General features: G+C 43.6%; 1 long non-coding RNA gene across 1 annotated transcript in view; it reads right to left on the reverse strand.

Annotated features, from left to right (window-relative positions):
• LOC146062565 (uncharacterized) overlaps window positions 1-16366 on the reverse strand; it is a 158318-nt gene extending 141952 nt beyond the window's left edge. The window contains exons 1-3 of the long non-coding RNA XR_014471395.1: window positions 16230-16366; window positions 7854-8004; window positions 3973-4117 (exon numbers count right to left, since the gene is read on the reverse strand). This is a non-coding gene — a long non-coding RNA (uncharacterized LOC146062565). The remainder of the gene's footprint in view (window positions 1-3972; window positions 4118-7853; window positions 8005-16229) is intronic.
• Window positions 16367-22614: the final 6248 nt, after the last annotated feature.

Genomic DNA, 22614 nt, shown 5'->3' on the forward strand with positions numbered 1-22614 from the left:
GATTGCGCAACACGGCATTGACGGGCAAGTCTGCCGGCAGACCCCTTGTACCCTGGGAACAGGTATTTTCTCCAAACTGCTCTAACAAGCATACAAGACTTTGAACAAAACTACTATTTTACACCCAACTGGCCAGTGCACCAGGACTATTTATGTTTGTCCTGTGACCCCCTGTCCTTTTGTGTGTGTATACCGGTAATAGCAGCCAGTAGAATTATTTTTAATATCAATATTTTTATTGAGCATTATATAGTGTATTTTTAACATATATATTGCCGTTTAAACTGATCCTTTTTTATATTGTTAAACTTGGTATAATAAAAGTTACTTCTATTTTTATCTCAACCAATGTGTATGTATATTATTTGAATATTGTCAGTAAAGCGCAGGGTGTACATCCCCATTTGCCTACTCCATACTACTTTGGGTATTTGTAGTGTACCCACACACCCAGCAGCTAACTCACAATTTCATTGGTTTGTGGCGCAGTCATCTCACCCCTCCTACCTTTGAGCATTGCTAGCGGGAACTAGCATTGCTTTGTAAGGGATAGGTCATCATGTCAAATGATTAACTTTTACAAGGAAGTGAGTGGGAACTTAGACCATGGCAATGCAGTAGATGTGTTATTCTTTGATTTTACTAAGGCCTTTGATACAGTGCCAAAACACAAGGATGATCTAAAAAAATACCGGAACTGGGTCTAGGAAATAACATTTGTATGATGGTCAAGAAATAGCTGGAGAATAAGGAACTGAGAATAGCAGTAAACTGACAATTTTAAAATTTCGCTAAAGTTTTAAGTGGTGTTCCTCAATGTTTGGTGCTAGGGCCAATTCTTTTTAATATTTTTATTAATAACCTAGTCAAGTCTAGTGAGCAAAGTGTCAATTTTTGCAGACAACACTTACCTGTGTGAGGCAATAAATTCAGATCAGGATGTAGTTTTTCTACAGAAGAACTTATTGTACATAAACTGGAGGATTGGGCAGCAAAATGGAATATCTATAAATTAAATGGGGTAAATGTAGGAAAATCATTAATGGAGAAGGACTAAGGGGTGCTCATTGACAGCAGACTTAGCTACAGTGCTTGATGTCAAGGAGAAGCAGCAAAAGCCAAAATGGTATTAGTATGCATAAAAAGGGGCATAGAGGCAAGTAAAGGCATTGTAATCTTGCCACTGTGTAATTTATTGGTATAACCAATAGAGAATTCAGCATACAGTTCTGGGCACCATTCCATAAAAAAGACATATTGGAACTTGAAATGGTACATACAGTAGAAAAGAAACAAAAATATTTAAAGGTTTTGGGCAGTGGGGCACCTCGGAGCACTTGCAGGGGTGCCTCAGGTTGGTGGTCCAGAACCAAGTGAATCATGTTTCTCACCACATAGCTGGACCTAAGGATAAAATGTAATCACAACTTATTTAATTTAATATTTTTTCCTGAAATTCTCAGTAACAAACTTTTGGCCTAGCGGTGAAAAATATTCTGATACTTCAGGGTGCCGTGATTCAAAAAGTTTGGAAACCACTGGTTTAGAGTCATTTCTATTATGAGGAAAGGCCAGCCAGTATGTTTTCCTTAGAAAAAAAGTAATCTACTGTATGAAGAGATATTATTAATGTATTCAAATACATTAAGGATCAATATAAAGAGCTATGATGAGAAATTTTTACCAAGAGATCTGTTCACAGGACACACGGACATTGCCTCTAAGGTTAGAGCAGAGGAAGTTCCACACCCAGTAAAGGAAGGATTTCTTTTCAGTACTGAAATAAATATGGAGTACTCTGCTAGATAAGGTTGTGATGGAAAACTCTATTAATATGTTTAAGAAGGCTAGACATATTTTTGGCAGAAAAAAATCTAGGATTATAACCAATAATTATATTGTATATTAATGGACCCAGAGAGAAATAGGACTGCCACTTTGGATCATTTGTGTGTCTGGTTTAAACAGATAGGCAATTACTTAAACTGGGTCATCTATAAACATAAGCGCTGCACTGGACTTTTGGACTTTTTTCAACCTCATTAGCTATATTACTATGTTACCAGATTACCATGATAAGTTATACGAGTAAGACCTGTGCCGCCAATTAAAATAAACAAAAATTCTCTGTAACAGGGTTCCAGTGTGGATGAGATAATATTGGGCCTTATTTTGGTTCATTCTTTCTGACAAAATCCTTCTTAGATGGACAAAACCATGTGCACTGCAGGGGGGGCAGATGTAACATGTGCAGAGAGAATTCGATTTGGGTGAGTAATTTTGTTTCTGTGCAGGGAAAATACTGACTGCTTTATTTTTACACTGCAATATAGATCTCACTTTGAAGTAAAACCCCACCCAAATCTAATTCTCTCTGCACAAGTAACACCTGCCTCACCTGCAGTGCACATGGTTTTGCCCATCTAAGAAGGATTTTGTCAGAAAGAATGAACCAAAATAAGGCCCATTGTGTGGTGATGATGATATTAAGAGTGTGATGAAGATACTGTTACAATGATATGTTCCAAATGTGACAAATGTGACAATATTTAATAACACTGTTAGCCCTTAAGATCATTTGTAGCTTTAACTAAATTATCAAGAAGTTGTTCTTTTGAGGAGGTCCAAACAAACAACACACTTCAGCAACAACATAGGCACTTCCTGCCAGTGAAGTGCTTGGTATGTTAGGTGGGAGGACCCAATGACCATTCCATTTATTATGGAAAGTACTTTATATTGTTGATGTTTTTCTGTCTCTTGCTTGGCCACACTTCACCAGCTCATTTTTCTTTATTTTTATATAAAGCGACGTCGGGGCTATATTTTGGCAAAAGACACGGATAACTCCTTATGAAAATAAAGACCACTTTGAATTTTACCTGAGCAAGTCTCTGTGATATATTGGCGAGTGCACATTCCCAACCGGGAGAACTTTTCTATATTTAAAGGCACAGACTCCGTTTGTTCCTTTTATGCGCACCCCTGTGATACTCAAATGTATGAGTGAGAGTGCGGTCATTCCATCGAACTATATATATATATGTATAGTTAGGCAATTTTTCATATTAAAAACAATGACTTTTATACGCCATATAACACTTGACATACAATTTACAAGAGTTACATTTTGATTCACAATATTTTAAATATTTTAAACATCACTTTTCATTTATCCGATCCATAAACAATTTGACAATTATACAAACTAACAATTGCCTCCATTTTCCAATACAAATGCTTAATGTTCCAATTATATTATCTCCTCCTCCCTCCCCCCCTACAAAAAAGGGGGAAAAAGAGTGAGAAAGAAGGAATTGAGGGAAAGATGAAAGGAAAAGGGAGAAAGAAGGGGGAGTTTATCCTTCCTTTTTCAGAAGGAAGGGTTCCATTAACCATTATCTCCATATTATTAACCATTATCTCCATATCATACCATAACGTCAATGAGACCGTCTTCCTCAATAAATTTCTGGCTAGGGGAGTTAAAGTTTGAACATGCGGTAGCCATATATTTAAAAAGGTTTTGGCTTTTTTATCTTTGTGTTTGGACATTTCTGTCCAATCCATCTAGAATAGGAAAGATATTATAGGTGTTAATAAGGAAATTACTAATGTGTCAGTAGCCATCCATTGGGATAGAATAGTTTTGCGTGTTGCTGCAGCTACTTTAGCTGCCAGTAAATGTTGTCCCAGCGAAAGCAAGGGCAACATATCCCATAAGGCCCATTCCGGTGTTAACTCTACACTGATGTTCTAAGTGTTATATATACGAGTGCCGCCAACCCCCTAAGTGTGTATATATATATATATATATATATATATATATATATATATACACACTTAGGGGGTTGGCGGCACTCGAAATAAAACACAATACGGCAGCTTGAATCACTGACGTTTCTGAGCCCTGAGGCCATTTTATCAAGGTGCAGGAAGAACCATACAATACAGAAGAAAATACTTAAATACCTGTGAGGAGTGTTCGTGCCTCCCGCTGCTGCCCCGACCGGCGCCATCTAGTGATGTCACGCGTCAGCTGAACCAGCGGGACGCACAAAGGATCCCGTGCATCCCGGTTGCCTGGCAACCGCCATATGCTGCCATGCTTCCGGGTCTGTGAAGCATAAAACATATACACATAAACATTACAATACTATAAACCACTAAAACCTGCAAGTATTAAGACCTAAACATATGATGCAATGTAAAGTGCTAGTATCTCTTCCTTAGATACATAATGCTGCCCACCACCTCTAGGGGGGGAGTTACAATTAATTCTTAACTCGACCTGACGAAACCTTAATGGAGAAGTTATTCTTAATGTATATGATTACAAGAAGCATGAGAGGCCCATATTTTCATTGAGGCCTCGAGGTCTAAGGGTATCCAAATTAAAAATCCATCGACTTTCCAACTGGAGCAGCCGAAGTGATCTATCACCCCCTCTTTTGAGAGGGGGGACATGGTCAATTATCCTATATCGTAATGTGGCCAGATTGTGCCTAGCCTCGGCAAAATGCCAGGCAACCGGCTGTTCACTTTTGCCCGTTTGAATCGCTGATTTAATGGCTGATCGGTGTGCCGCGGCCCTTTCTTTGAAGGTGCGGTCCGTCTTTCCCACATAATGTTTGCCACAAGGGCAACTTATCAAATAAATGACAAATTTGATGTTACACCCTAGTCGATGTTTTATTTTAAAAAAAATTCCGGAAAAGGGATGGGAAAAAGAGTCGCCCTGAGTCATGTATGAACAAGTCGTACATCCACTGCATCTGAAGCAGCCCAATTTGGGCTTACCCCAGAAGCAGGGTCCACAGCAGGAGGGATTGTGACCTCACTTTTAACTAAATAATCTCGCAAACTCCTTCCCTTGGTGTAAGAATTCATGAGGGTTTTGTTCTTTAAAGAGGTAAGAGAGGAATCGTATGATACAATGGGCCAATGTCTTCTAGAAATTTTACTAATGTCATTGCTGGCTGGATTGTACGCATTAACCCAAATTAATTTCTGATCCACTTTTTTTGAGGATGTTCTGGGGATCAGTGCTTCTTCCCTAATGAGATTCAGCACACGCTGTTTAGTGGCATATCGTAGCCACGCACGCTGAAATTGGACACCATCTGGGACAAGGTTTTTTCCAATTCCTCGTGTTCACTCGTGATGTGCCTTGCACTCAACATCTGAGAAAAAGTAAGTCCCTTCTTAAGAGGGACTGGATGAAAACTAGTAGATAACAATGTATTGTTTCTATCTGTAGGCTTGTTAAATAATGATGTATGTATCTTTCCATCCACAATTTTTATATTCACATCCAAGTAGTGAATGGATTGTAAATCCATCACATATGTGAATTTAATTGGAGAATTGGACTCATTGTGAGACTCAATCAGGTTTTTTAAAGCAGAACTTTCTCCTTTCCAAAACACCAGGAGGTCGTCAATGTACCGTGTGTACAACAATAACGACCTCCTGGCCTCCGGATTCTGGGTGAATAATACTCGCTCGACTGAAAACATGAACGAGTTGGCAAACGACGGGGCCACTGAGGACCCCATTACGCATCCTCTAAACTGTAGGAAAAACTTCCCATTGAATGCAAAGTAGTTTCGTTTTAAAGTTAATTCTAACAATTGAATAAACAAATTGATGTTAGAACCCCTATGTGCAGAATTATCAGTAATCAAATTCCTCACTGCCTCTAACCCTGCTGCATGCGGGATGCATGTGTATAAACTCGACACATCAATGGTTGCAAGTACACATCCCTCAGGTATTTCATTTAATTGAGACAATCTATGCAACAAGGAATTGGTGTCCTTTAGGAAACTTGGATCACTTTGCAAACATGGCTGCAGAAAGAAATCAAGGTACATCGAGATCGACTTATAGAGAGAACCCCGGGCAGATATGATGGGTCTACCCGGGGGTCTCTCAGGATCCTTATGCAGCTGGTGAATGGAGTACAACACTGTAGTAATGGGAAATTCCACACACAGAGCCTCTCTGGTGGCTGTATCAATGAGGCCATCTCTCATTGCTGAGTCCAGTATTATGTCTAGTTCTTGTTTATAGCCCATCATGGGATCTCTAGCCAGCCGGCTATAGGTGTCCACATCCGATAGTTGTCGGTCCAATTCCGCGACATAATCGATGGTATTCTGGACTACCAGTCCTCCACCCTTATACGCTGCTCGAATTGTAATAGTGGGATCTTCACTAAGGCTGTTAAGGGCTGTCCACTCTGCTTTTGAAAAGTTGGATGGTGTAGGCTTATGACATTTAAGTAATTTAGAGGTATCTTGCTCCAGCAATCTTGAAAATGTTTTTATGGAGGGGTTGAACGTGGGAGGGTCAAATTTCGAAGATTTTCTCAATGCGCTGGGAAACTTTTGTGACATTTGGGAGTCCGGTTTATCTTGAAAGAACTCTCTCAATTTGAGTTGTCGGTGCAGTTTAAACTGCTCCACCTTGATGTTAAAAGGATCTGGGCGATTGCTCGGAACGAAATTCAATCCCTTTGACAACACCTTCCTCTCTGTGACTCAAGGAACGAGAGGACAGGTTAAATATTAATGTCTCGGACGGCGCGGTGGCTGAAACCTGGTTTTGGTGCCTCGTCCTTTTGTTCTGCCCCCCCCCTCCTCCGTGTGAATCTTCTATACCGGGTGCAGGCCTGGGACAAACCCCTAAAGGGGGTAACTTGGAGGTAGTTGTATTGGGTTCAGCATCGCTGTTGGAGGTATGATCATCACGGGAAGACTCGGAGTCTACTCCACCTCGATATCCTCTGCCTCCATAGCGTTTTTTGAAGAACCTTTTTGGTGGCTCACCCCCAGTCAACCATGGATAAACCTGGTGCTTTTCATAATCCTGGTTCACCCGTTCTTTTTTGTTATTTTTAAACACTTGAATGTCTTTTTTATATTTTTCCACCTGCGTAGTAATCTTTTCCATCCAATTAGTAGATTGGTCAGATATCAGCGTCGACTTGTGCTGCTGCTGCTCAAAATTAGCTAATTTAGAATGGACGATCTCTAGCTCTCGCTTGACCTCTTCGATGACCGCCACCATCAGGTCAAACGAGCATTTATTCAAGATTGAGGTCCAGACCTTACAAAAGGGAATGTTATAACGCCCTATGGTAGGTACGTTTTTAACACGGAAACCGCGGGGGATTTTCCTCTCCCGCACATAATCTGATAATGTAATTCCGTGAAAATATAGGTCTGTCTCCTTTCTCTTGAAATTCAACCACTCATGATACAATTGTAAGTGGTCTGGGGAGGCACTGGTGGATGCCACATCCTCTTTAAACAACAGTCTGTCATAGTCAGAATCTGAATAACTAAATGTAGATTCTGGCGTAAGCTCTACCCGTGTCTGGGAGCTTGCCGCTGTATGCTGATCAGATCTGTCCCGCTCCATTGTGGTTAGGATGTCAGGTCCTAATGTGATCCACAACACACTTGCAGGTGAAAGATGTGTCACCCTGCTGTGACAATAGACACACACCGTGCACGAAAATCCTCTTCCCTCCAATAAGACAAATTATGTTAACTGAAACCGGAGCTGGGTGCCTTCCAATAATTGAATCACCAAAGTGACCAACCAACATGCACAGTCCTGAGGTGGAGGCACTTCTAATCTGTCCAATACATGAACTACACAGTGCAAAGCTCGGTGCCCTCCAATAAAGCAGTGGATGCTGCTAATGTACACACTTAGGGGGGTGGCGGCACTCGAAATAAAACACAATACGGCAGCTTGAATCATCGACGTTTCTGAGCCCTGAGGCCCTTTTATCAAGGTGCAGGAAGAACCATACAATACAGAAGAAAATACTTAAATACCTGTGAGGAGGGTTCGTGCCTCCCGCTGCTGCCCCGACTGGCGCCATCTAGTGACGTCACGCGTCAGCTGAACCAGCAGGACGCACGAAGGATCCCGTGCATCCCTGTTGCCTGGCAACCGCCATACTTGCGTGCTGCCGTGCTTCCGGGTCTGTAAAGCATAAAACATATACACATAAACATTACAATACTATAAACCACTAAAACCAACAATACATAATGTACAACATCGCGCACCTGCAAGTATTAAGACCTAAACATATGATGCATGGTGTTATATATTTTCACAGAATTACATTATCAGATTATGTGCGGGAGAGGAAAATCCCCCGCGGTTTCCGTGTTAAAAACTTACCTACCATAGGGCGTTATAACATTCCCTTTTGTAAGGTCTGGACCTCAATCTTAAATAAATGCTCGTTTGACCTGATGGTGGCGGTCATCGAAGAGGTCAAGCGAGAGCTAGAGATCGTCCGTTCTAAATTGGCTAATTTTGAGCAGCAGCACAAGTCTACGCTGTTATCTGACCAATCTACTAATTGGATGGAAAAGATTACTACGCAGGGTGAAAAATATAAAAAAGACATTCAAGCGTTTAAAAATAACAAAAAAGAATGGGTGAACCAGGATTATGAAAAGCACCAGGTTTATCCATGGTTGACTTGGGGGTGAGCCACCAAAAAGGTTCTTCAAAAAACGCTATGGAGGCAGAGGATATCGAGGTGGAGTAGACTCCGAATCTTCCCGTGATGATCATACCTCCAACAGCGATGCTGAACCCAATACAACTACCTCCAAGTTACCCCCTTTAGGGGTTCGTCCCAGGCCGGCACCTACACCTGGTATAGAAGATTCACACGGAGGGGGGGGGGGGGCAGAACAAAAGGACGAGGCACCAAAACCAGGTTTCAGCCACCGCGCCGCCCGAGACATTAATATTTAACCTGTCCTCTCGTTCCTTGATAGTCACAGAGAGGAAGGTGTTGTCAAAGGGATTGTATTTCGTTCCGAGCAATCGCCCAGATCCTTTTAACATCAAATTGAGAGAGTTCTTTCAAGATAAACCGGACTCCCAAATGACACAAAAGCTTCCCAGCGCATTGAGAAAATCTTCGAAATTTGACCCTCCCACGTTCAACCCCTCCATAAAAACATTTTCAAGATTGCTGGAGCAAGATACCTCTAAATTACTTAAATGTCATAAGCCTACACCATCCAACTTTTCAAAAGCAGAGTGGACAGCCCTTAACAGCCTTAGTGAAGATCCCACTATTACAATTCGAGCAGCGTATAAGGGTGGAGGACTGGTAGTCCAGAATACCATTGATTATGTTGGAATTGGACCGACAACTATCGGATGTGGACACCTATAGCCGGCTGGCTAGAGATCCCACGATGGGCTATAAACAAGAACTAGACATAATACTGGACTCAGCACTGAGAGAGGGCCTCATTGATACAGCCACCAGAGAGGCTCTGTGTGTGGAATTTCCCATTACTCCAGTGTTGTACTCCATTCCCAAGCTGCATAAGGATCCTGAGAGACCCCCGGGTAGACCCATCATATCTGCCCGGGGTTCTCTCTATCAGTCGATCTCGATGTACCTTGATTTCTTTCTGCAGCCATGTGTGCAAAGTAATCCAAGTTTCCTAAAGGACACCAATTCCTTGTTGCATAGATTGTCTCAATTAAATGAAATTCCTGAGACCCAATATTAAAAATTCCGGTTTACCAATAAGGCTTTCCGGGCGTCTAAATTTGCATGGACACTTGAGCATCTACACGGGTACTACAGTATACTGGAGCGGCACGGACGCCAATGCGTCTCAGTAAATTGTTCTAAAGGTGGCCACATTTTGGTGTTATGACATTCACAGGAAGTTACTGATTCGTAAAGGGATCATTTTACTTTTACACACAGTACTGTTACAGTCATGTATACAGTGGTACTGTAGGTTTAGTAAGCTCGTTGAAGTGATACAATGTCTGTTTTTTATCAGTGGTCAATCAGCTGCTACTGTATACTATAGTACAGTACATTACTGTGCTGTACAGTACCTGTCATTTTTTCAAGCCAAGCATGTACAGTACAGTAAATTCACAGTTACTGTAGGAGCTGATTGGCCAGTGATAAACTACTGTACTCACTACTCAGTGGCGTGCAACGCTTTTTCCGCACAAAACGCACGTAGGCAGGGCGCACAGGAAGAACGTGGGCAGGGCGCCATCTTTATTGCCTTCTGAGATACTGCAGCAGATACACTATGGCGGAACACTCATCCAGAAGAGCAAGGCCCTTCGGAAGAGGAGAGCTCCTCATCCTGGTGGCTTGGCGGGACAGGCCCCTGGTCTCAAACCGAGAGGTTGTGGAGGCCTACCAGGAGGCAAGCCAAGCCATCAGGGTGCATTTCTGGAGGGACAGGACAGTTAGGGCCCTCCAGCGCCGATGGAGTGACCTGGTCCGTCGGTACTCCCAACTGCTGGACTCCCTAAGGGAAAGTAAGTATTGTACAGTATTGGGTGCTGTATTTTCTACTTGTTGCCATGGGGGATTTCCTATTTGTTTTTAATGTGCTGATTACTGTACAGCATACTTGCCTGTTTTGAAAATGAGTTTCAGGGAGATTATAGTTGGTAGTAGAATTTTGCACAGGTTGAGAGGGCGTGTCATGCTCCACCCAAAGGGCCTGTCTTGTTCCATACTGTATATGGAGATATTGTACAAAGAGATTGTGAACGTGGCACCTAGAAGCGTGGGTGTGTATTGCTACATCTGAGAGGAATCTTTTAAAATAGTCATTTTATAATGTACAGTATATTATATCCAAATGTAAATGAGCCCCAAAGCAGTTAGTAAGAGCTACTATACAGTACGTGGTAAAGTGCAGGGAAATGGCGCTGATGATTCAATGTAAATGTACAGTATCTTTCTCTCATTCCTTTTTCCCCAAAACATTTAACAATGTAATGTGGGTTAGGTGAAATGAGGGAGATTGCTAGACTAATGAGGGAGAGAGAGAGATTGCTGCTATTTCAGGGAGTATCCTGCAGAATGCAGGAGGGTAGGCAACTATGATGTACAGTACATGCTTGTTGCCATGGGTGATTTCCTACAGCATTTGTTTTCAATGTGGTCCAGAGCTGACCCTAGCCTAAATAAGGCCCTACTGTAGGCAAGATTTTGGCTGGTGCCCCCTAGCACCACCACTAGTTCTACCTCTGACCCTGCTCCCCTTTCCCAGCACCCCTCATACTGTATGCCGAACACTATTGCACAACCAACCCACCTGCAGACAGCACTCGCACAGCCACTAACACTGACTTCTGCCTCTGCTCACTGTGACCTCTGCCTCTGCTTGGATACAGATGTTTCCTCATACTGTACAGTACAACTTGCCTCAATAGGCCATGCAGCTCCTAGCCAGTTCTGCTAACATTGGGTGCCTTTTTAGCTAAAAATTCATCTTATTTGCATTGTTATGTGACCAGGACACACAAGGAGTTTTCGATGATTACAATAATATGCGGCATGCCTATATTCTTTGTACTACTGTGGCTGTACCTGCATATGGAATGCTACAGTACAGTATGTTACAGTGATTTCCATGAATACACTATTTCATATGCAGATACAGCCTCACTCACACACAGAATACAGGCATGCTGCATATCATTTTATGCCTAGCTGCTGGTGCCCCAAGGCATTCCAAACACCCTAGAAATTTGCCTAATTTGCCTATGCCTAGGGCTGGCATTTGTTTTCAATGTGGTCGTTACATGCCTGTTGCCACATGCTAGTTTCCTACAGTATTTGTTTTCAATGTGTTCATTACATGCCTGTTGCCATGGGGTGATTACATGCTAGTTGGCATGAGAGATTTCCTACAGCATTTGTTTTCATGGTGGTGATTACATGCCTGTTGCCATGGGGTGATTACATGCTAGTTGGCACAAGAGATTTGCTACAGCATTTGTTTTCAATGTGGTCATTACATGCCTGTTGCCATGGGGTGATTACATGCTAGTTGGCACGGGGGATTTCCGACAGCATTTGTTTTCAATGTGGTTGTTACATGCCTGTTGCCACATGCTAGTTGGCACGAGGGATTTCCTACAGCATTTGTTTTCAATGTGTTCATTACATGTCTATTGCCATGGGGTGATTACATGCTAGTTGGCATGAGATATTTCCTACAGCATTTGTTTTCATGGTGGTCATTACATGTCTGTTGCCATGGGGTGATTACATGCTTCTGTAGTTGGCACACGGGATTTCCAACAGTATTTGTTTTCAATGTGGTCTTTACATGCCTGTTGCCATGGGGTGATTACATGCTAGTTGGTTGGCACAAGGGATTTCCTACAGTATTTGTTTTCAATGTGGTCATTACATGCCTGTTGCCATGGGGGTCATTACATGTCCTTACATTCTCATTGCCATTTTGTACAGTATTTGCGTGCATTTTTTCATGGGGTGATTAAATGCGAGTACTGTATACTGTATTTCTTATTTTTACAGATATCAGCAGGATTACGCAGCTGGAGAGGTGCAACCGCCATTGTAAGTACAGTACATTGCAGTGCATACTGTATACAGTAGCCTGCTGTACACACAAAGATGGATTTTGACTTTCGAACATGTGGCATACTGTACCTCCCAACATGACTCATTCCAGGAGGCACAAAATGCTCTGCTGCTGGACTTCCTTGCCAGTGCCAGTTGCAGTTGGTGGGACTGCACCATTGTCCAAAGTTCAAATAGGGGTCCTGGACTGTGGTGTTTGGGGTGGCAGTTGGTGGGGCTCCCCATCTGAATTTTGGACAGTGCTGCAGTCCTGCAACTCTGCAACTGCCACTGGCATGGAAGTCAAGGAACAGTGCATTTTGTCCCTCCTAAAATTACCTCATGTTGGGAGGTAATGTATGCATGTGGTGTCATACTGTAACACATTGTACATTACAGTAGTGTTACAAAAAATAGTTTTTTGGTTTGCTTTTCCACAGTGCCACTAAGTCATGTGACCCCGTGACAACGTTGTGCACACCTCCCCACCCAGGAGGCTCAGGAGGAGATGGAGCGGACAAGCCCCAGCTCAGGTGGTAAGTACAGAAATGTACAGTGAAGTATAACACCAGGGGTCCCACCATGTACAGTACAGTACTTGTGGGCCCGACATGTGTACTACGTAACCATCTGGGGTCCAACCATTTACTGTATGGTACAGTATGTTTACTGTATTTTGTCTTTTATTCTGTTGCAGCTTCCAAAACCATCCCCACCACCCGGGAGGAGCAGCAGCAGCAGAGCCGCAACCCCCCCCCAGAAGGAGCGAGAGCAGCCTGGACCCCTACACGGATGGTAAGTATTGTACTGTATAACACCAGTGTTCCCGCCATGTGTACCGAATAATACAGTACTTGTGGGCCCGACATGTGTACTGCATAACACCTGTGGGCCCACCATGTAAACCCTATAATACTGTACTTGTGTTACCAACATGTGTGCCACACAGTAAATTGTCACAACTGTGGGTCCACCTTGTGTACCTGTGGTTCTGACATGTGTAATGCGTAACACCTGTGCGCCCACCATGTGAACCCTATAATACTTGTGGGACCAACATGTGTGCCATGCGGTATAACACCTTGTGTACTGTATTATACCATCTGGGGTCCAACCATTTACTGTACGGTACAGTATGTTTACTGTATTTTGTCTTTTTTTCTGTTGCAGCTTCCGAAACCATCCCCATAATACTTGTGGGACCGACATGTGTGCCATGCAGTATAACACCTTGTGTACCGTATACCATCTGTGGTCCAACCATTTACTGTACGGTACAGTATGTTTACTGTATTTTTACTTTTTTTTTCTGTTGCAGCGTCCCAAACTATCCCCACCACCCGGGAGGAGGAGCAGCAGCAGAGCTGCACCACCCCCCAGGAGCAGATGGGACCCAGCGCAGATGATAAGTATTGTACAGTATAACACCAGGGGTCCCGCCATGTGTACCGGAAAAAACTGTACTTGTGGGCCCACCCTGTAACATACTGTACAGTAGTACTGTACCTGTACGGTAGTAATTAAGGCTGAAAAAAGACGTTAGTCCATCAAGTTCAACCGACTGTACTGTACTGGACAGTATCTACAGTAACATGTAACTACTGTACTGACTTGAGTAAAACATATCTGCAGTACAGTATGTTTACTGTATTTTGTCTTTTTTTCTGTTGCAGCTTCCGAAACCATCCCCACCACCCGGGAGGAGCAGCAGCAGAGCCGCACCCCCCCCCCCAGGAGGAGCGAGAGCAGCTGGGACCCAGCGCAGATGGTAAGTATTGTACTGCATAACACCAGTGTTCCTGCCATGTGTACCGAATAATACAATACTTGTGGGCCCACCATGTGAACCCTATAATACTTGTGGGACCGACATGTGTGCCATGCAGTATAACACCTTGTGTACCGTATACCATCTGTGGTCCAACCATTTACTGTACGGTACAGTATGTTTACTGTATTTTGACTTTTTTTTCTGTTGCAGCGTCCCAAACTATCCCCACCACCCGGGAGGAGGAGCAGCAGCAGAGCTGCACCACCCCCCAGGAGCAGATGGGACCCAGCGCAGATGATAAGTATTGTACAGTATAACACAAGGGGTCCCGCCATGTGTACCGGAAAAAACTGTACTTGTGGGCCCACCCTGTAACATACTGTACAGTAGTACTGTACCTGTACGGTAGTAATTAAGGCTGAAAAAAGACGTTAGTCCATCAAGTTCAACCGACTGTACTGTACTGGACAGTATCTACAGTAACATGTAACTACTGTACTGACTTGAGTAAAACATATCTGCAGTACAGTATACTGTACAGTAGGATTCCCTAAGTGGCCCAAAATGTATCCAGTTTTGATTGAAATTTATGAACAGTAGTTGCTGTAACCACCCCCACCGCCAATGACTTCCAGAATGTTACTGCTCTAATGGTGAAGATTCTTCTTACAATAATTCAGTACGGAATTTATTTTCCTCCAGCCTCAGTACAGTACATGGCCGCGTGTTCTTAGTATACAGTGGGCCTGTTAGTGAACAAAGGCCTGTTACAGTATTTTCACCATATACTATCTGGGGTCCAACCATTTACTGTACTGTACGTTACAGTCTGTTTATTTTGTCTTTTTTTTACATTGCCAGTATCCGAAAGCCTCCCCACCACCCAGGAGGAGGAGCTGAGCACCTCCACCCGCCCCAGGACCATGGTGGCCCAGAAGGGGGAAGCCAGAGCTCTGGCAGTGGTAATCATTGTTACTGTATTGTTACAGTCACTATTTTCTGAAAGTACGGAATACTGTAGTACTGAACTGTATTACTGTTATTATTTGCTTATTTTACAATACTTGATATCTTTTATACACTGGGCGAAGAATCCTCAGTAATCCTCAGTAAGAATCAGTACAGTAATTCTGTGTGGAATTTATTTTCCTCCTGCCTCTGTACAGTACATGGGCGCATGTCCCAAGTATACAGTAGGCATGTTAGTGAACAAAGGCCTGTTACAGTATTTGTACCGTATACCATCTGGGGTATACGGTACAAATACCATAGTATTTGTACCGTATACCATCTACTGTACAGTACAGTATGCTTATCTTGTCTTTTTATTTACAGTTACAATGTTCGAAAGCCTCCCCCACCACCTAGGTGACCCTCCGCCCCCTCAGCAGCGAAGGTCATCCCCCCCGGGCCGTCGCCGGCTGGTAAGTACTGTACTCTCCATTTAATGCTCTCTGGGACCGAGACGGCAGGGTGATGCAGAGACAATGGGGACACTGACAGGAAACAGGCGCTACATGGTCTGTACGACCCCCTCTCCTCGCAGCACAGTGGCCGTGGCACATCCAGATGCCACGGCCAGAATAGATTTTGGTGACCATAATTGTGGTACAGCTGTCACGGTTACACTACTGAACATGTGTCCTGGATCCTGGATACTGTACAGTACGTTGCAAACGAACTGCTTCTCCTGTGGTTTTCCGCAGTGCCTCCCACCCAGATGACCCTCCGCCCCCGACGCCGCAGAAACCCTCTCCCCCCAGGCCATTGGCAGCTGGTAAGTACTGTACTGTACAGTACTCTGATTTCATCTGGGACAGAGACGTCAGGGGTGATACATAGACAACAGGGACACTGACAGGAAACAGGTGCTACACATTCTGTACGACCTCCCCTCTCCTCCCAGCACAGCGACCGTGACACATCCAGATGCCGCGGCCAGAATACATTTAGGTGACCAGAATTGTGGTGCAACTGTCATGGTTACACTACTGAATATGTGTTCTTGATACTGTACAGTACAGTATGTTGCAAACTAACCTCTTTTTCTGTTCTTTTCCGCAGTTCCACCCACCTGCTGTTGGCCATTTTGTCTGTAAAGCACGCCCCCTCCTCCCCGGAGCCTGGGTCGCACTAGCTAATGAGACGCACAAGCAGCCTTAACCGTAGCCAGATAATAGTTATGCCGTATGAGGTTGTTTTAAGTACAGACAGCTGGGCACTCCCTTTTGTTCGAAACCAGAGAAGAAAAAAAAAAGGGAAGATGAATTTTAACTTCCCTTTTCTTCTTGCTCTGTTCCTTCCTCTTTGGGTGTTTTTTCTCCCGTCTTAATGGATCATGGCTGGAGGAGGGATATAAATCTGTGGCGAGCGAAGCGAACCGTCTCACTATACTGCTGTATTGTTTTGTATCTTCAGACTCATCTGTGTCGGTGACAGCGTTTAGCTCCCACTGCAACACTAGTGTGTCACTGTCAGCTGGGAGCTTAGATCGGGATCTACTCTCCCAGCTGACAGTGACACAACAGTGTTGCAGTGTGAGCTAAACGCTGTCACCGACACAGATAAGTCTGAAGATACAAAACAATACAGCAGTATAGTGAGATGGTTCGCTTTGCTCGCCACAGATTTATATCCCCCCTCCAGCCATGATCCATTAAGATGGGAGAAGAAACACCCAAAGAGAAAGGAACAGAGCAAGAAGAAAAGGGAAGTTAAAATTCCTAGCTGTCTATACTTAAAACAACTTCATACCATTGTCCTTTTTTGGATATTTTGGGATATCCTTATAGAATAGACCAGGCAGATCCCTATCTGACCGAAAAATTCATACAAAACAGTTATGCTGTAGTTTGCTCCTGCCACGAGGCGACACGGCGCTAGGCGCCATTTTGAAAAATTCTGTGTCCGAGTGAATCTTGCTCGTGCGGTATCGAGCGAGGCTTGTCAGTAAAGCATGCCCCCCTCCTCCCCCAAGCCTAGGACGCACTAGCTAATGAGACGCACTTGCAGCCATGACCGTAGCCAGATAAAAGTTATGCCGTAGTTTGTTCCGTGGACCGTGGCTGCCACGAGGCTGCACGGCGTTTGGCGCCATTTTGTAAATTCCAGCGCCCGAGTGAAACTTGCTCGAGCGGTAATGAGCGAGGCTTGGCCGTAAAGCACGCCCCCCTTCTCCCCCGAGCTTGGGACGCACTAGCTAATGAGATGCACGAGCGTCTGAGTTCTGAATAGTACAGTATCTTCTATTATAGATGCATTAGCGACTGAGTGCTATACATCATTGTCAATTATTATTTTATTTTTTTTGGGGGGGGGGAATAAAGATTACATTTTTAACAAAGTTTAAAGTAGTAATTATTGAGAAAAAGTCCATGTCTTCTCAAGCAGGATTTAAAAATGTATTTTCTTCACACAGGAACGTGTACAGTACAGTTGTACAACATGCCAGTTAAAATCAACGAAACGATGAGCAAATTAATTGCAAACATGAAAAAAGACAAGAAAACTACAAAAGAGATCCAGGCTTGGCTGAAGGAAAGTGGGATTGTAGTCACTTTACAAACAGTGCGCTATCATGCTTTCAAGAGAACAACGGCCAGAAAGGAAATATTTGCTTCAAAGTGCTCATGGTAAGATCAGTACTGTACAGTAAATTAATGTATTGTTTGTTAAACTGGCTAAAAGTACTGTCTTGACTATAAACTACGGTAGTATTAACCTTTGCTGTAATAATACTGTATAGTGAAAACTATAAAACATTACTTTTCAGTCATTGCCTTCATTAATTCTTATTTATAGTGCATAGTGGTAGGAGAGCTGAAAAAATTGTGGAGCAATTAACTCGTGACAATGATGAAATGACTGCTTGACAAATCAAACACATCTTCAAAACAGAGTATGACTTTGACATATCACTCACCAACATTCAAAAAATGCGTCGGAATATGGGATGGAAATATGGAGCTACAAGGTAAGATTACTGTATACAGTATAAAGCAGTAATGCGCACCTTTTCACATTTAATACCTATACTTTACAAAGTACAGTATGACTGTATAATGATGTACAGTATACAGTATTTAATTATATTTTTGTGCTGTTGACAGGATATCTCCCATGATTAGAGATGTGAACAAAGAGAAGAGAGTGGAACAGCCAAGGACCAAAGTCAAGCCAAGGACCAAAGGCTGCGTGACACCCACTGCAGAGCACCCCAAAGTGAATACCTACACCAAACGGCAGCGGCAGGTCCAGAACCACCTGCACTTCCACCCTCTCCAGCCATCAACCCCCACCTCCGCATCCCACAAAACACCCCCTCCACTGGACACAGGCATCAGGCTGCCTGTGCAGACTAGGTCCAGACTAGCGAGATGCTGCAGTCAGACAAGGTGTACTGGCCACCCCCAACACACACCCAATAACAACAGGACTGTACTATAGTTTACCCCATTCTCCATACCACCACCAGTACCCTTGGCCAATTACAATAAGCGACCACATCACCATAGAACCACCTACTGTACTTTGTACAGTAGATGAGATACTGTGAGATCTCTCACTTCTCTCGTAGTTGGCAGTACCCCCTGCATTGTACAGTATAATTTACTGTATGCAAGATCGTGTATTGTTTTATTAAATACTGTAAACCTTGTTTAGCAATTACACCGTATTGTTGATCGCTATTCACACACAACCCCAATTGTTTATACTGTATGTACTGTACCACTGTACTTACTAAACAGGTGATGCTCCTTCTCTTCCTCCTCCTCCTCTTCCTCCTCCTCTTCCTCTTCCTCCTCCACCACCACCACCTCTTCTTCCTGGGTGGGGGGGTGGCTTAGCGATGCTGGAAATGTAAATAAAATACTGTAAACATACTGTACAGTAAAGTAAATGGTTGGACCCTTGGTGTTATACTGTAAAGTACTTACCAGCTGAGCTGGTGCCCGGCTGTTCTTTATCCTCCTCCGCCTCAGTGGTAAGGGGTGGAAGCGCCTCTCCTCCATCCACCGTTGTCGCGACAGGTCTATATAAAAAAAAACATTGTGACAAATATTATAACCCCAAGTATTATTACAGTATACGATACACATGGAGGGCCGCACTGGTATTATACGGGACCCCAAGTACTGTATTATTATAGGATACACATGGTGGGCCACACTGGTATTATGCGGGACCCCAAGTACTGTATTATTATAGGATACACATGGTGGGCCACACTGGTATTATGCGGGACCCCAAGTACTGTATTATTATAGGATACACATGGTGGGCCACATTGGTATTATGCGGGCCCCCAAGTACTGTATTATTATAGGATACACATGGTGGGCCACATTGGTATTATGCGGGCTTCCAAGTACTTTATTATTATAGGATACACATGGTGGGCCACAGTGGTATTATACGGGACCCCAAGTACTGTATTATTATAGGATACACATGGTAAGCCACACTGGTATTATGCAGGACCCCAAGTACTGTATTATTATTATAGGATACACATGGTGGGCCACACTGGTATTATGCGGGACCCCAAGTACTGTATTATTGTAGGATACACATGGTGGGCCACACTGGTATTATGCGGGACCCCAAATACTGTATTATTATAGGATACACATGGTGGGCCACACTGGTATTATGCGGGGCCCCAAGTACTGTATTATTATAGGATACTTATGGTGGGCCACACTGGTATTATGCGGGACCCCAAGTACTGTATTATTATAGGATACACATGGTGGGCCACATTGGTATTATGCGGGCCCCCAAGTACTGTATTATTATAGGATACACATGGTGGGCCACAGTGGTATTATGCGGGACCCCAAGTACTGTATTATTATAGGATACACATGGTGAGCCACACTGGTATTATGCAGGACCCCAAGTACTGTATTATTATAGGATACACATGGTGGGCCACACTGGTATTATGCGGGACCCCAAGTACTGTATTATTGTAGGATACACATGGTGGGCCACACTGGTATTATGCGGGACCCCAAATACTGTATTATTATAGGATACACATGGAGGGCCACACTGGTATTATGCGGGGCCCCAAGTACTGTATTATTATAGGATACACATGGTGGGCCACACTGGTATTATGCGAGACCCCAAGTACTGTATTATTATAGGATACACATGGTGGGCCACATTGGTATTATGCGGTACCCCAAGTACTGTATTATTATAGGATACACATGGTGGTCCACACTGGTATTATGTGGGGCCCCATGTACTGTATTATTATAAAGTAGGATACACATGGTGGGCCACACTGGTACTATGCGGGACCCCAAGTACTGTATTATTATAGGATACACTTGGTGGGCCACACTGGAATTATGCGGGACCCCAAGTACTGTATTATTATAGGATACACATGGTGGGCCACACTGGTATTATGCGAGACCCCAAGTACTGTATTACTATAGGATACACATGGTGGTCCACACTGGTATTATGCGGGACCGCAAGTACTGTATTATTATAGGATACACATGGTGGGCCACACTGGTATTATGCGGGACCCCAAGTACTGTATTATTAGAGGATACACATGGTGGGCCACACTGGTATTATGCGGGACCCCAAGTACTGTATTATTAGAGGATACACATGGTGGGCCACACTGGTATTATGCGGGACCCCAAGTACTGTATTATTATACTGTAGGATACACATGGTGGTAACCCACTGGTACTGTATTATGCGAGACCCCAAGTACTGTATTATTATAGGATACACATGGTGGGCCACACTGGTATTATGTGGGACCCCAAGTGCTGTATTATTATACAGTAGGATACACATGGCAGGCACCCAGGTACTGTATACTGTACTGTAATACAGTACAGTAAACTTTGAGTGAACACAGGAATTAAAGGGTACACTTGGTAGTTACTACTGTATACACTTGTACTGCAGTCACCACTTTATTAACACTTTATTCTGGTACACTGTACAGTATCCTCACATTACTGTACTTACAGCGCCTGATGGCCTGAAGTCTGTCAGGATCTCTTCTGACCAGGTCGCTCCAGCGGCGCTCTAGAGAGCGGACAGACCGCTCTCGGCCAGTGTCTGCCAGAATGGCCCTATGGGCCTTTCTGTATGGCCGCAGCTTCTCCATGTTGCTGGAGAGCGTCATATCTCTACAGTGCACCAAATGCCTAAGCTCCCGGGTGCTGTACGGGCCTTCTCTGCTGCGCTGCGCCATTGTCCAGCATACAGTACAGTAGTCTCAAAATGGTGGAGCGGGCGTCCTAGTCACACACGCTGTGTGTGACACATGACTTTCATCATGCGTCCCAAAACTTTATTTGAAAGTGTTTTAAGATACTGAATCGCTATGACAACTATTGTAGTTACAGTATGTAAGCTGTTTGTGTGTACAATCCTATGACATGCAACTTTTATAAATAAAGCTTTTATACCTAATCTTTATCTTATTTATTAATTAACACTTTCTTATATACTGTAGCGCATACATATTACGCAGCGATTTACAGAGAATAGTTGAACATTCACATCAGTCCCTGCCCCAGTGGAGCTTACAATCTATATTCTCTACCGCATGTACACGCACACACAGACTTCCATAATAATAAAAAATATTAATACTGTGTCTACTGTACACACGTGAGTCACATGAGCGAGCCGTATGAGCGTCTGAGACGAGAGTCATTTGAGCGTCTGAGACGAAAGTCATACTTTATTAGCGTCCTAGACGAGAGCAGTGCGAGCTTCTGAGACTATTGTCTCCTGGGGGAGGCGACGGTTGACTTCAGCTCAATACACATTACTCCCTGGAAGAGAGAGTATTGCAATGCAGTTCATCTGGGTCACCATGTGCAAAATGTGTAATAGACAGTAGAAATGGAAGCAACACATTTTTCTGGAAGCAAGTTATTTTATGTACTGTACTGTATGTCTTAAGTTTTGTTAAAATATCACTTTCCAAAATATTTGAAAAAAAGAAAAAATATATATATAAAAAAATTGACACTATAATCAAACACAGGTCTCCAGCATGGAGAGCCGCGCAGCTATCCACTACACTACGCAACACAGTGATGTGTACCGTCTGTAGAGTGCTGATATAATCAGTGGCATCCGCAGCCCTATTGGTGAAACCTGAGTTGCGGCAGCGTCTGAGACGGCCCCTTCGTGGACTAGCGCTGCAGAAGATGTTGTAGTGTAATGTCCTGTATTTCCAGTCAGGTCAAACCCCTCCACCCCTTGGGAAGGGGAGGAGGCGGTTGACTTCAGCTGCATACACATTACTCCCTGGAAGAGACACTAGTGCAATGGTACTGTAGCCAAATCAAGTCCTCTTACTCTACAGTACCAACACTTCATGAACACCTACAGTAGCTGTGGCACAAGTGTACTCATTACTGAC

This window comes from Crinia signifera, chromosome 3 (assembly GCF_055691185.1).
Source record: "Crinia signifera chromosome 3, ASM5569118v1, whole genome shotgun sequence".
In the NCBI taxonomy this organism is placed as follows: domain Eukaryota; kingdom Metazoa; phylum Chordata; class Amphibia; order Anura; family Myobatrachidae; genus Crinia; species Crinia signifera.